Genomic DNA, 16,188 nt, shown 5'->3' on the forward strand with positions numbered 1-16,188 from the left:
CAAAATACAATTAGCTTCCTTTCACATATTAGCCTTACCGTTAGAAAGATTTTCCAGAATAACTCATATCTCATAAATATCCTGAAAACCCACTGCAATGAAAAGTTTTATCTTCCTGAAAACCAATTGAGTTCAGAACTTCACTCATATATTCCAGGAAAATGCATTCACAAATGCCCGACATAAAGAGTTGTATTTTCTATAAATCGCAATACACTTATGCAAGGCACCCGCACTGGTTCAAACCCGGAACTTTCCTAGAATTTCATAAACTAACCAACATTACCAAAGTCCAATATTTGCGGTTGCTTCTAAATTCCACATTAACATTGCGGGGAACATGCATATGCATGAACATACAATAGTTCCCAACTGTAACCAATAAGGATGAAGTGAAACAGACATTCAATGAATTAGGATTAACTGGAATAACTCTGTGGAAGCGCTGACCCCTTTTAGCTATCTGGGACAGAAGCAGCAGGGATTGATGGAAGAAAGGCTGAATTTGTTAATTGCGTCAATATTTATGAGGAACAGTAAAAGCAAATGGCAACAATCTTTGTTCATTGATTTTTCATTCTTTGGGGAGGGGGGACTTCCGCTTCTGCTATTTGAGGAGTGTTCTAAATTAAAATAAACCACTCAGTGACTTGCGAGAAGTGTCGAACAATGTACCACCCACAAAATGCAAAAATCTCAACTTCGAGATCAGAGAAGGAACCCGGATTAAGTGAGGTTCAACTTTTTAAATCAAACTTTGCCACTCCATTTCTACAAACTCGAATCCACGGCTTCAAACAAAATTTAGTTGAAAGGCTTCCCAACATAAAAAGAAACGCCATGCCATTGACCTAGTTTCATAATTTCATGCCATGGTTTCCACGCAAAGTATCCAACTCCCATTATCTACGGACGTCACATCCATCTAAAGTGCCATATTTATGGATTTGCATCGTCCATAAGATTTCACATATTTCTCCGTACAAGTATGTATGTCTATTATCGATTTCGGGTGTAAGTGATGCTTCCAGTGGCATTGTTTTCCTGTCTGATTCAATTTTTTGAATTGTATGGAGACGATTTTCAAAGTATAATAGTTCTGGAGTAGTGCAGCATCACCAAAGCAATAATATCATCAAATCACGGGAGATTGCTTGAACAACAAATAGTGCAAAAATATACTACGCTTTCGTCCAGGGCAGAGCAACTCATCAAACGTTGCCTCGCCCCTTTTTGTAACTAAAAGAGCATTTTTAAAAATATTAACGAAAACGTATTAGCAATTGATAGATAAATCCTGCCAGTCAATAAATATCCCCAGAATCTAGATGTGGTTGCCAATTGCCTTTTCTATTTCATTGACCTTTTTCTGCCTTCCCATTAATTGGGTTTCTATATTTGCTTAAATATTCTGATCTACCATAGCAGCTATCATCAACATCAACGGCGTAACAGCCGGTATCCGGTCTAGTCCTGCCTTAATAAGGAACTCCAGACATCCCGCCGAGGTCCACCAATTCGATTTTAGCCGGATTTTATCCACAACCAGACGGTCGTGGTATCGCTCATAAATTTCGTCGTTATGTAGGCTGCGGAATCATCCATCCTCATGTGGGGGTCCAGAAATTCTTCGGAGAACTCTTCTTTCGAACTCGACCAAGAGTTTGCAATTTTTCTTGCTAAGAACCCAAGTCTCCGAGGAGGACTGGCAAGATCATAGTCCTGTACAGTAAGAGCTTTGACTCTATAGTAAAGCGTTTCGATCGGAACAGTTTTTGTAAGCTGAAATAAAAAACGTAAAAAATAAAAAAAAAAATAGCTCCGCCGTAGCCGATCCCGAAAGGAAGAGGGAAGTCGGAATGACTGCACGCCACAGCAGCGTTTCAGGGAATAGGTGAGGAAAGTGCAGGAACTTTACAGTCTTGCAGATTACTCACTGAGGAAGCTATCCCCACATCTGCGAGCTCGGGATAAAATGCACCACAAAAAAGTTAGAAGAAGAAGAAATTTAAGGACTGGTACGGATAACCGGCGGGAGTCGTCTGACTTGGTGACTGGGTCGGACACCCGTAATGGACAACACGGCGTCGAAACCGCTAGTCGTGGGGCGGTTCGACATCTAGGCGCCATGACGACGAGGAGCATTGCTCCGCCTACTTTAGCAGGTTTGCGTAGGCAGCGGATGAAATGGACTAAAGAAATTAACCTCTTTATCATCAGCTCCTACTACGAAATAACGGTGAGGGGGGGTACAACATCTTACTGCCCCTTATTGCACCAGAGATTCGTCGAGCATTTCCTGTAATTCGCGCACGTGACTGTGCAGCGAGTCGCAGACCAGTACCGTTTTATAACTCGCAGCGACACAATCCCGGCCACCATCAGGAAGCGTGTTCGATTTGAGGTCACCGCGGAAACTGGTGACCGAGAGTCGATGGGGGCAGAGGCTGCGGCATCAACAACACTACGCCGCACTGCAGGCAATAGTTTCAGTACTCGCCGAAGCACTCTTCTTCACCGTCCAGCTGAGGTTTCCGCTGAGGTCCGGGATGAATTCCAAAAAGCGTGTATAGAATTCTCGGAAATGGATCCTTTGCATAGATCAGGTATACCCAGGCTCTATGTATATCCAGCAACTCGGGGAATTCTATCTCAAATCAACGACGATATTGCATCTCGACTGTGTGCTGATATGTCGCTGCTGCAACTACAATCACTTGTGTATTGTGGTGCAGTTTTGGCTGTCAAATTTCCCGGCTAGAAGATCCGCTTTCGCAGTATTGGCTTCTGTGACCAAAGAGATCCACCATGGAAAATTCATCTGGAACGTCGGCGGGACTCACTAAGCAAGACATCACTAGGCTGATACTAATGCGCACAGGCAATACCAACAGACGGATGAGAAATAAAGTGCTGAGGGTTTACAGAAACTGTGCCATCCCCAGTAAAACACCCGTAGTTGAAATTTTGCACACACTAAAACAGAAACTTTCAGTATAATGCAGTCGGTTACGATATGCCGAAAGTCACTCCAGAAGTGTCCAGAATGCAACATACGCGAGGAACCAGCGGAGTTTTTTCAGATCTCTCAACGAATTCCAACAGAGCGTCCAGACAGTGCAATTTTCGGTAAAGGAAGCGAAAGAATACGGGGGTGGACTTTGGAGGTTACCCGTCCAGCAGTGGATCACCGTCGAAGGCATCCGCAATGCCAATACACCTGGCATGAATTTTGTGGATGTAACCGAAGCGAAAGTTTGACGAGTCTCAAACAGCTCGAAGAACTGGAGGGGCCCAGGTCTTAATCGGGTGCACCGGGTACCAGCGTACATAGTCGGTTGGAACACAGCATAAATCAGGTCATGAGCCGGCCGGAGGAATTTCCAGCCGTCTTCACTGCGGGGATTACCTACCTTATCCCTAAGAAGGACACGGTGCAGGACCCCGCAAACACAAGACCGATTACTTCCTTACCAACCCTCTACAAATTCATAACGTCCATGGAGGTGGAGGTCATACGTGGAAGGGTCAATGCGCACCTCGAGACTAACAACATTTCGTCCGAGGAGCAGAAGAGTTGCCGAGTTGGGTCAACGGGTTGCAAAGGGCAACACATTATCGACTCGGTAGTTGTAGGACAAGCAACTAAAGACCAAAGAAGCCTCTTTAGTTCCTATATCGATTATGCAAAGGCTTTCGACAGCGTCCCGCATACTTGGCTAATCGATGTCCTACATCTGTATTGCATTGATCCAAAGTTTTTGGCGACAGTCATGGAAGGGTGGCATACCACCTTATCAGTGCGTACATCTTAGGGTGCAAATACCTCAGAGCCCATCCGTATACGGAGGGGCATCTTCCAAGGGGAGTCCCCTTTGGTTTTGTATTGCACTGAACACCTTTCATGGCCACTGAATGAAGCTAAAGGGCATGGTTTTGCAAAATAATGCGAACTGACATACATGATGTACTTAGTTGACATCAAGCTGTATGCTGGTAGTGACGACCATCTGAGAAGTCTGTTGCGATTAGTAGACATGTTCAGCCGTGATATTCGGATGGAGTTTGGATTAGACAAGTGTCGAATCCAAGCCATCCGCAAAGGTCATCACGAACCGCATACCGGACATAGAATTGGTAACCTCCACATCGAAACTATGACCGAGACCGACTTCTGCGAGTACCTAGAAATTCTGCAAGGAGCCCATTCTCCAGTTCGTGATCTGTAGGATGCTCTGCTATTCGAATTCCTGCGACGTGTAAAGCTGGTGCTGAAATGGCATCTCTTGGGGAAGAATAAGATAAGCGCGTTGAATGTATTCGCTATCCTTTCACTACCTTATGCATTCGGAATATTGCCGTGGACGAAGACCAATCTGGAAAACGTCCAGCGGCGGATACGGACAACTATGTCCAAATTCCAAATGCATCATCCAAATTCTTCCGTGGAGCGGGTGAACCTACTTCGTGACATCGGAGGTAGGGGTGTGGTTGACGTGACGGCACAACATCATCGCCAAGTCGACTCGCTGCGCGATTATCTTTACAGCAAAGAGTAGACGGCGGGAATATGGACAACAGTTGCACCATCTGTTCATCGACTTTAAAGCCGCCTATAATAGCATAGCCAGGGTAAAACTGTACACGGCCATGAGAGAATTCGGTATCCCGACGAAATTGATAAGACTGACTAGGCTGACCCTGACCAATGTGCGAGGCCAGATAAAAGCAGCAGGATCACTCCCAAGACAATTCGACATCAACAACGGTCTACGACAATGCCCTATCATGCGTCCTCTTTAACCTGGCCCTCGAGAAAGTGATCTGTGATGCTGAGGTAGATGCAGGAGGTACGATCCTCTTTAAGTCCACCCAACTACTGGCCTAGGCTGACGATATCGACATCATGGGAAGAACCACCCGAGACGTACAAACTGCCTTCATCCAGATCGAGCAGGCGGCAATTGGCGCGAGATCTTGGGCTGTATAAAGTATATGGTGGCAACGTCAGCATCGAAAACCAACCACCCAAAAACATCAAACCGCACTGGTCAAACAGGAGGAATAAAGATAGGAGAATACAACTTTGAGACCGTTGATAATTTCTCCTATCTAGAGTCGAAAATCACAACCGATAACAGCTACGATGAGGAAATCCGCGCACGGTTGCTGTCAGCCAACAGAGCCTATTTCAGCTTACAAAAACTGTTCCGCTCAAAACGTCTCACCATAGGGTCAAAGCTCTTACTGTACAAGACTATGATCTTGCCAGTCCTCATGTATTCCTCAGAGACTTGGGTTCTTAGTAAGAAGAATTGCTCTTGGTCTTGGTTCTTCGAGAGAAGAATACTCCGAAGAAGTTTTGGCCCCCTACATGAGGATGGACGACTCCGTAGCCTACACAATGACGAAATCTATGAGCGATATCATGACCCTCCGGTGATGGATAATATCGGTTACGGTGGCCGGGCCACTTAATCCGTATGGATGAAGATGATCCCACCCGGAAAGTCTATAAGGGCAATATCTATGGTAGAAAAAGAAGACGAGGCAGACCCTGCCTAAGATGGAGCGATGGCGTAGGTCAGGAGGCCAGATAGCTTTTTGGAATATCGAATTGGTGGACCTCGGCGCAACACCGGGATGTCTGGAGTTCCCGCCGTTGATGATGATGAATAATAAGGGAATTTATTATCGCGGATATCAATCGACTCATCTATGTATGAGTATCCTAGCCAAATGAGGGTAATATCTCAACCGACCGGAATGTTGACCACATTGCTTTCTGCGGTGTACTGCAGTGTACCGTTATGGACTTGAATGAAGTTCTCTAACATAAAGTATGCCTTGATCCAATTGGATTGTCGTGCCAACGGTTATTATTAATAAAGAGATATAGTATAATTAACTATATTTAAACAGATAACAGTACGGAGAGTATAGACATCATATAGTGGCAGCAGCGAGATTTTTTTTCGGATTCGGTTGAATAATTTCTGAGAGCAGGTGCGTAACAAACATTATCAATTTCCAATGCCCGCCTTCCTGCCCCTTGCATCAAACGTCGCCTTGGGAAAAACTAGTCGTTTTATTGGACACAAGACATGACTGTAGTTCCCCACCACATATGTAGAACGATATTACTAATTGCATGCGAGGGAACCCCTTCTACCTTTTACCGAATTTTATATCAATGTAGGTAGCTTCTTCTAAGAAAATAGGTATGATAGACAAATAAGTAGACCTTCCAATAGCTGTTGTTCGCCTCGATTCTATTTGGTCCCTAAATCAAACGGCGAGACCTTGCGGAGATTACAGGCGTCTGAATGTTCCGACGATTCCCGACCAGTACACTATTCCACTAATCCACGACTTTTCACATTCATTGATAAACTGCCGTGTTTTCACGACCTTGGATCTGGCCAAGGCGTTTCACCAGATCCCTATTGCTTCCGAAGACATACCGAAAATGACTATCTGTACACCCTCTCAGACTCTTCGAGTTCACCAGAATGACACTCGGCTTGTGCAACGGTGGGCAGACATTTCAGACATTCATCCACTCTGACCTACGAAACTCAAACTTCTGTTTCGTTTACATGAATGATATTTTGGTTGCCTCTTCTTCAGAATCTGAGCACTTGAGACCCAGGGACCAGGAAACATGACATTTCGAGTACATTTTTCGGCGTCTTGTTGACTTGTCCTAAACGTTGAAAAATGTAGATTCATGCAGTAGCAGGTAAAATTTCTCGGTCACTTACTAACCCCTAACGGCGTCCAACCTCACCCCGACAAGGTTGAAACGATTAAGAGCTTTCCCTTGCCAACCATGGTAAAGGGTCTGCGAACGTTCTTGGGCATGTAAAACTTCTGTTATCATTTCTTGCCCAAAGCCGTTCATCATCAAGCGATTCTCAACGCAACATAAGATTCCCGCGAGGTTGCGTTATCTACTAAGGCCATCCAGACATTTAATATTATCAAACAACAGCTTGTTGATCCTCCACTACTAGCATTTCCTCGTCACACAGCGGTAGGCGCCCTTCTTTACCTACGGATAAACTGGCAACCGTTGAGCTTCTTTTTGAAAAAACTTCGCCCAAATTTACGTAAAACGTGCCTGGAAAATACAACGTCTCGAATCTCGGAGGCCAGAGTCCCCGTCGCGGTCGATTATACGATAGTCGTCGAGGTACAGAAAGATGACGCAGAGCTTCAGAGCCTGAAGGAAAACTCCAAATACAAGTTCTTGAAGTTTTCTATCTTCGGCTCAAACTCTTATTTACTCTGCAAGACCTCAGATAAGGAACCTAGGCTATTCATTCCGGCCGATTTTCGCGATGAAGTATTTCATACAGTACACGATCTTGAGCACTTATGGATCAGGATAACAAACGGGTTAGTCACTGAAAAATACTTCTGGCCGTCCATGGATAAGGACGTAAACGCTTGGGTCAGACAGTGCATCGCGTGCCACAAGTGCAAAATCAACAAGCGCGTACGAAAGGAAGTAGGCGTATTCCCTAGGACGATCAAGCGCTTTCACACCATCCACCTCAACAACATTGGCCTTTTGCAAGACTCGCACCGATACAAGTATTGCTTCATAATAATCGTTAGGTTTACACGGTGACCTGGAGCAATACCTTTGATTGACACTGCGGCACAATCATGTACCGGGGACCTTGTTGAGAATGGATCCCGTGCTTTGGTGTACCAGCCGTAATCATCAATGACCAGGGAATGCAGTTTGAGCCTACTATTTTCGCGGAGTTGTCTAGGCTTTTTGGTTTCAAACGCCACAGGACTACTGCATAATATCCTCAGTCCAATGGGATGCTGCAATGTTGGCACCAGACACTGAAGGCCGCCTTAATGGCTCGCGACGATCCATTGTAGTCACAGTATTTGCCTTTCGACCTCCTTGGCTTTCGCGCAGCTCACAGAGAGGAGTTTACGACTAGTCCTGCAGATATGGTGTACGGGGAGAGTTTGCGGCCCCCCGCCGACCCTGTGCTGGATATCAGGACAGGATTAAGTGACTCTGGTATGCTGTGCCTGCTCAGGGATGCGGTTTCGAAACTGCGGCTTCCAACTCCACCTTGACGACACAAGACGCCGGAGGGACCTGGGGACATGTTCACAGGTTCTAATTAGAGTAGACGCCGCCGCACATACCATACGAGGGCCCCTTTAAAGTCCTGAAGTGACGGAAGCACGGCGTTCAGGTGAGGCCAAATGGGTCTCTTTGTCAAGACTGAATCCCTTCGTCGAACCGGGGGATGCACCAAGAAAGTGGTGAGTCCATTGCCGAGATCACGTCCCGGGTTCCTCCGCTAAACCCGCGCAGTTTCAGCTGGGGGCGGAGTGATGTGGCGGCACATCAGAGGCATGAACCACGGCTGCCTTACCGACAACGCACTATACGTCACCGCCGCGGCTGGTAGCTTGGCACGAGGCCGATGAAAAGTTCAAGTCCACGTTGGAGAAAATCCTCAGAATTTGGCAATCCAATCAGGGAGCAAAGGCCAAAATATTATCCGATTTTACTGGTCTCTAGTCGGAATCACAGACAGAATGCGGCGGAAAACTGACTGTTAGCAACTTGAGAATATTCTCAATAACAAAGTAACAAAATAATTTTGGGGAACTGCATATCCTTTCCATAGTATCATATATTGTCATATAGGAGAAGTTTATCTTATTTTAACTTCCCTAAACTCTACCCTCTAGCAGCTAACAACAAACTAATCACAAACTAATATTTGACCCAGTTTTCGAAGGGAAACGTTTACTTTTTTCACCCATACATGAAGCCAGTCCCTCAAATTTATTACGAATTATTTTGAACCGCTTTAACACTTATCTGCAATTTTCACCAATAAAAACATCGATAACCTCCCATATAATAACATTTAATCAACTTTATTTACTTACCACTGGCCAAACTAATTTCCAATTATTCAAGCTCCATTTGACTTCATGCACCAGCGATGTTACCGTAAGTACATGTATTTCGTATGTATGTAGTTCACATCAGCATTAAGTAACACAAATTGGTCAACATGAACCAGTAAGTTGACCTAAAATTATTCCAAGAAGATCTTGGCAGAGCGCCAGTAACAATGGACGCAATGAGAAAGTGAATTTAAACAAATAACCCGTAATGGCGCTCCTCAAGGCTATGTGCGAGCATATTTTGATTTGCATTAAAAATCGTTTCCCTCGTTTAAAGCCAGTTTGTAGGAAAGGATTCAATTGCAGCACTTCAAGGGTACTTAAGGAAATTACCATTTAACTTATTGAAATATTGTCGCGCTTTACTCGCAGCTGTTTATGCAAATTTGAAATTATTGCAGACACTTTGTCAATGTAGATAAGGGAGAAGGAGGAGACGTTGACGAAGCCACGAATAATTGTTTGTACGCGATTCGACAACTATAGGAATTTGAAACTTAGATGTGGGCCTTACAATAACAGGAAACAGATGAAGGGAATCTTCAATTAATTACTGTTTAGTGCGAACCTACTTCTCCCTGAATTTCTAAACATTCAATGGAAATTCTTGAGAAGACCTAACATGCAACCACTACATAGTTCCCGAAACGATGCCAGGACCCAACGTTAGAAATTTAAAACAAGTTGGGAAACCGGAAGCTGGGCGCTTCAGGTATGAAAGGTTTTGTTTGTTTCTTGTGAGAGTAATTTGAGTGTTACACTATCACAATTACTACACATTTGTACGTAGCCAGTTAAGAATATGCATTTAGCATATCAGATTTAGTACTTCGGGTTGTAAATTTACACGGTAAGGCAATTTTGAGCTACTGTAACTTTGTTACTAATAGTATGATTTTGATCAAACTTGGAGATAATATGCTTCATATTATATTTTATACTATTACCAACTTTTATAACTCTCACATAAACTTAAGGGGGGCTTTACTCAATTTCCCAAAAATACGGTAATACACTATTATTAACTTATTTTGAACAGATATCGATATGGAGAGTATTTTGAGGCCTGGGTACCGTATAGAGGCAGCTTCATGACTTTTTTCAGATTTTTCGGTTGGGTAGTTTCTGAGAATGGCTCCGTTAAAGAAATCATCAAGTTGCACCCCTCCCACTCCCCGCCTTTTTAACAAATCTCAAAACTTCGAAAAGTACTAATCGAGACCTTTCATTTGATACCCCACATGACTATATTTGTGAAAAAAAATTGTACACCCCCCTTTTACATGCATGGGGACCCCCCCCCCTAAATTTCAACTTAGGAGGATATTACTCACTGCATGTCTGGGGGTCCACAGTTCCCACCTTTTCACCAAATTTCGTGTCAATCGGTATAGCCGTTTCTGAGAAAAGTGCTGTAATTTTTGACGAATAGAAAATTTAAATTTATATTTCGCTTTCAGTGGGATTCAAACCCGGGGTGGAATGTAACCGCTCAACATAATGTCCATCACGCGATTAAAGACCAAGTGCGTGCTATTAGAGCTGCGTATCTTGAAGTACGAGAAGAACTAAAAGAAATTAGTGAGGGGAAGAAACAGGGAGAAACTGCAGCACTGCAGTCAACGCCTAGAGTGCTGCTTCCATCTAGGGGCAGCCCCTTCACTATTAAGGACGCACAACGTATACTCGGCACAAAGGAAACTCCGGAGCACAAAGGAAACTCCGCCAATAATAACAAAAACAAGTGAGCTTACGTACGCTGATATTCTGCGCAAGGTCAAAACAGACACCTCGTTAATGGAGCTAGGTGAAAGTGTGAAGCGAATAAGGCGAACACAGTAGGGCGACCTATTGCTGGAATTCAAACCAGCCGAAAACAAGTCAGAAGACTTGCAGAAAAAAATCGAGTCGTCACTGGGTGAAGTGAAGCTTAGTCAAAATCGTGCGGTTATTGAGTGTAAAGACTTGAAAGAAATTTGTCAAGCGCTACGATCCCAGTTGGGAATACAGCCGGTCCGGGAGCGAGATATTCTACGGCTGAGGAAGGCATATGGCAGCACACAAACTGCGTCCATAAGCCTAACACTTGAAGCGGCCAAAAGGGCTATCACAGCCAGTAAAGTTCGGATTGGCTGGGTCGTCTGCCGACTACGAGAGCAGGTAACTCTGAAAAGATGCTTCAGGTGTTTGGAATTTGGCACGTGGCGAAGAAATGTACTAGCGTTCACGATAGGTCCGATCTGTGTCGTAAATGCGGAAATAAAGGCCACATTGCAAAAGCCTCCGAAGAAAAACCCAATTGTCTGTTCTGCAGGCAAATAAACGACATTGACAGCGCCCATGTCACAGGCAGCAGCACATGTCCGGTGTATAGGAAGGCGATCGACGTTGCTATTATCTGCGAGCAGTGCAAAATTCTAGACAGTGGAGTATGGGTCACGAATAAGAGCGGAAAGGCAGCGATATGGACATGCGGAAATCGGGCCATAGAAGGAGCCACCAAGATCCTCGGAATGGCTTCACTAGAGCAAAAATAGGCGGAATATCTATTTACAGCTGTTATGCGGCTCCAAGCCTTACGACAGAGGAGTTCCATTCTTTGGTGGAGAGGCTAGCAACAGACGCACACAACCATAGTCCTAAGATAGTGGCTGGAGATTTCAACGCATGGGCTGAAGAATGGGGCAGCCGAGAAACGAACGTATATTACTCGAAGCTCTTTCTCGTTTGAATCTTGTAGTGGCTAACACTGGATGCGTGAACACTTTCCGTAAGAGAGAAATGGGGTCCGTGATAGTTGTCACTTTTGTTAGCGATGTTTTAGCTAAGGATCTGCAGTGGTATGTCAGTGACGAATATACGCATAGCGACCACCAGGCCATAATTTTGGAAATCAGACATGGTAAACGAATGAATCAGTCTCGGACGAGAGCTGAAAGGTGGGCAGCTAATAGGTTTGACGAGGAGATTTTCGGAGAAGTTCTGCAGCAAAATACAACGCTTGAAGGAAGCGCAGAAAATAAAGCTTTACAGATTGGCGAGAAGTTGTGACGAGCATGTGACGCATCCATGCCATTGTATATTGTATCACAGAAGCGAGTTCCGAACTTTTGGTGCAATTCTGAAATCGGAGAATGCCGCAAGGCCTGCCTCAAGGCCAGAAGGCGCAGTCAGCGAAATAGAAACCAATCTGGATACGAGCAATTACATGAAGAATATAAAAACGCTCGGAAGAAACTACATGTGGCCATCATGAAAAGTAAAAGCGAACACTTTAAGCGACTGTGTAATGAAGCGGACACGAACCCCTGGAATGGCGCCTATAAAACCGTAATATCGAAAGTTAAATGCTTTATGAAATAGTAACGGCTGTTTTCCCACAGAATGTGAGTACCGCTAACCTTCCCACTGTCGAGATAGACACCGCCGAAGTTCCCATGGTAAGCGAAAAGGAGGTCCTCGAAGCTGCGGATAAAATTGTTGGAAATAAAGCACCTGGCTTGGATAGCATCCCCAATAAAGCTCTCCAGGCAGCAGTCAAAATAGCTCCAAATATGTTTTCCGAGGCGTTCACCACATGCCTTAAAGAAGGAGCATTTCCTACACAAAGGAAGAAGCAGAAAGTAATTCTAGTCCCCAAGCCAAACAAACCTTTGGGGGAAGCTTCGTCCTACAGGCCGATATGCCTTCTAAATAATACTGGCAAACTATTCGAACGAGTAATCTATAAGAGATTAATTCGAATTGCCGAAAAGGATGGCGGTCTCTCCGAAAATCAGTTCGGCTTTCGAACGGGGAGGTCTACAACGGATGCACTTGTCCTAGTAGCTAACACAGTTAAGACCGCACTTGACGAGGGCAAATGTTGTGCAGTGATTACACTTGATGTGAAGAATGCCTTCAATTCCGCTGGATGGAGCAAGATACTTGAGTTGATTCTGTGCTGCGAATCAGATGAAGGAATGAAACCCTACCAAACGACATGCGGAGTTCCACAAGGATCTATCCTAGGGCCACTCTTGTGGATTATTATGTATAACGGGGTACTGACCCTAGACCTTCCTACTGGTGTGGCCTCCATTGGTTTCGCGGACGATATTGGTGTGACGGTTGTTGCACGCCTTCTCGAGGAAGTCGAGCTCTATGCAAATGAAGCAGTCTATGAGATTAAATCCTGGTTACAGAATGCTGGTCTACAGCTCGCAGAGCATAAGACGGAAGTAGTACTTATTACCAAGCGGAGAAAGTGCACTTCCATTAAGATCAAAGTTGAAATGCAAACAATTTATTCCAAGTCTGCACTTAAGTACTTAGGTGTAATGATTGACCAGGGGTTGAATTTCAGATTGCATGTGGAGGGTGCAGCAACCAAGGCATATAACATCGGAGCCCTGGTTGCGAGAATGCTACCAAATATAGGTGGCCGAAGGCCGAGTCGCCGTCTCCTTATTTCAAGGGTGGTCAGTTCGATCCTACTGTATGCAACCCCAGTATGGGCAGATGCACTGAAATATATAATATAATATAATAAATAAGAGAAAGATTGGAGCTGCGTATCGCATAAGTGTACTCCGAACATGTTGCGCTTACAGAACAAGTTTCAATGAGGCAGCTTGCGTGATAGCAGGAATGGTCGCGATTGAGATTCTGGCGAAAGAAATATAATACAACGACTTTACGATCGAACATACCTCACCGGAGAATCTCCTGCCCGTCGGGGACAGTTCGCACGAGCTGAAACTGTCGCGGAATGGCAAGAGAGGTGGGACGATTCAGAAAAAGGCCGTTGGACTCACAAAATCATATGGGATATCCGGAAATGGATCGAGCGACCTCACGGTGAAGTAGGTTTCGACCTAACTCAATTCTTGAGCGGACACGGAGGCTATCGAGCATATCTGTATCGATTTGAGCGTGATGATTCGCCATATTGCCCACAGTGTACAAACATTCTAGAGGACGCAGAACACGTCTTCTTTCACTGCCCCAGATTCGAAAATCAAAGGGCTACATTAGAAGCTACAACCGGGGAGCACTTTACACCCGAAAATATCATGGAACTTATGGTGAAAGCCAAGGGCATATGGACCGAAGTTGAAAAAGTGATTACAGCCATCGGAAAGAAGCTTAGGCAGGAGGAAGTCATCCGAAAGAATGAACGCGAGAGGAACACGAATGTTAATATGAGCGCAGAATAAATTCTGATCCAGCCCAGCGACGTAATACCAAATGGGAGTCCCGCGGGGAGAATGGAAGGAGAAGGGGGTGGATAAGAGTCCCACATAACCGTGTGGCAGGAGCCTGCGGTAGCTTTTGAAGTTTTCCACCTTCCATCGGGAAAAAAAAGACAGACAGACATTGAACCGATTTTAATAAGGTTTTGTTTTACAAACAAAACCTTAAAAAATATTACATTAAACCGTGTAGACGCCTCTAGGTTTCTGGTGTCGATAATCTACGCAAGACGGGGAAACATCGGAAACTGAGTGCTTCAGATATGAAAGACATTCCAGATTTTTTCTATAAGAACATTTGGTGCCGTGGTTCTATTTGTATAAAGCTCGTGGTCTATCCATAAATATCAAATAAGTTAAACTTCGCTATGACGAAGACATCCAAAGAACTCCTTTCGCCAAAGTTCATGTCAGAAAGCACCATTTCTAATAAAAGTGCCCGACAGACAAACATGTCCATGAGGAGCTTCCAGATCTCCCATTAACATAGGTCCAGCCACAGGTGGCGAATTGGAGCTCCTATCTTCATGCGAGCTCAATTTTGCGAAATTCTCAATATTAACGAAGATACGAGCGTTTAAAGTTTCTCAAAAGATTCCTCCACTTTCAGGCAATTTGCCCGGCACCCGGACCCTCCCCCCCCACTCATATATCATTTGAAAGTTCTAATCCTTCTCTTCACTAGTGATTACGACTTAAGCTCCTCTTCGCAAAATTCACAATATTAACGGAGATATGAGCGTTTAAAGTTTTTCACAAGATCCCTCCACTTTACCGTCACTTTCGCGGCACCTATACCCCCTAAACTTATATACCATTTAAAAGCTTAAATCTTCCTCTCCACTAGTGATCACAAGTCAAGCTCCTTTTCTCGAAATTCTCAATATTAAGGGAGATATGAGATAAAGTTTTTCAAAAGATTCCTCCATTTTTCAACCATTTTCCCGACACCGGAAACGTAAGCTGACGACATTCTGGAACGAGAATGTGGTGTTAACACGCAATTTTGACATAACCCATCGGGCTGCCTTGCGCGGATAGCAGACGGAGATTACTCAAATGGTGTCGTATAAGGGCCAAACTCCTTCGCCGAGAGGTACGCTGGTTTCAGCCTTTCAGTTGACTGTGTTTCGACTGTGTTGACTGTAGAAGTTAGGCTTTCGACGTCGCGGTGCGAACCGGTATACGGCTGAGTTAAAGACTTCTTCACAGCATTAACTCGAACAAACACTTGCAAGCAGGATCCCAAATTCTTATGTACAAATGACGTCTTGCTACTGCGATGAACAATTGGGCGAGGATGGATCTCTCGCATATGTTCCTGCAAATTGTTGACAAACTCGCAATAACCGACAGTGTGGTTATCGTCGACGAACCATTCGCCGGCAACGGAAGAGTGATCCCGAATACTAACTCAGCAGGCGACGCCCCGAGGTCCTCTTTAGCTCTGTTTCGAAGACCAATTAACACCGTAGGCCGCAACTGGACCCAATTCACCTTGTCTTCATGGCACATTAGGGATGCTTTTAGCAACCGGTGCCACCGCTCAATCCGTCCGTTGGATGCGGGTTCGTTTACAGCGGGTTTTATTCGCTAGCGACTTGAACAAAGGCGGATTCAAACTGTACGTCCTGATCCGTGGTAACGATGCTCGGTGCACCATATCGTGATATCCAGGTTGAATAGAATGCTTCGGTCACTGACTCCGCCCATTGGTTCTTCAAAGGGCAGACCTCGGGCCAACGCGAAAACATGTTGATCATGGTGAGGCAACGCTGGTCGGGTATCGGAAACGGTTGAATGATGTTTTTCATGTCTTTTACCACTTTTGAGCGCTGGCACTGTCATTGGTCCAAGGAAACTGTACTTTGAGCCAATGGGCAGGTACACTAACATATTCCAGGCGGAAATATACGCATTAACAAATGTGCCTCCTTTAATCTGCAACCGATAGCCAAGCAGCGATCAAGGCACTTAGGTCCAACCAGCTGAA

This window comes from Hermetia illucens, chromosome 2 (genome assembly GCF_905115235.1).
Source record: "Hermetia illucens chromosome 2, iHerIll2.2.curated.20191125, whole genome shotgun sequence".
Taxonomy (NCBI): Eukaryota; Metazoa; Arthropoda; class Insecta; order Diptera; family Stratiomyidae; genus Hermetia; species Hermetia illucens.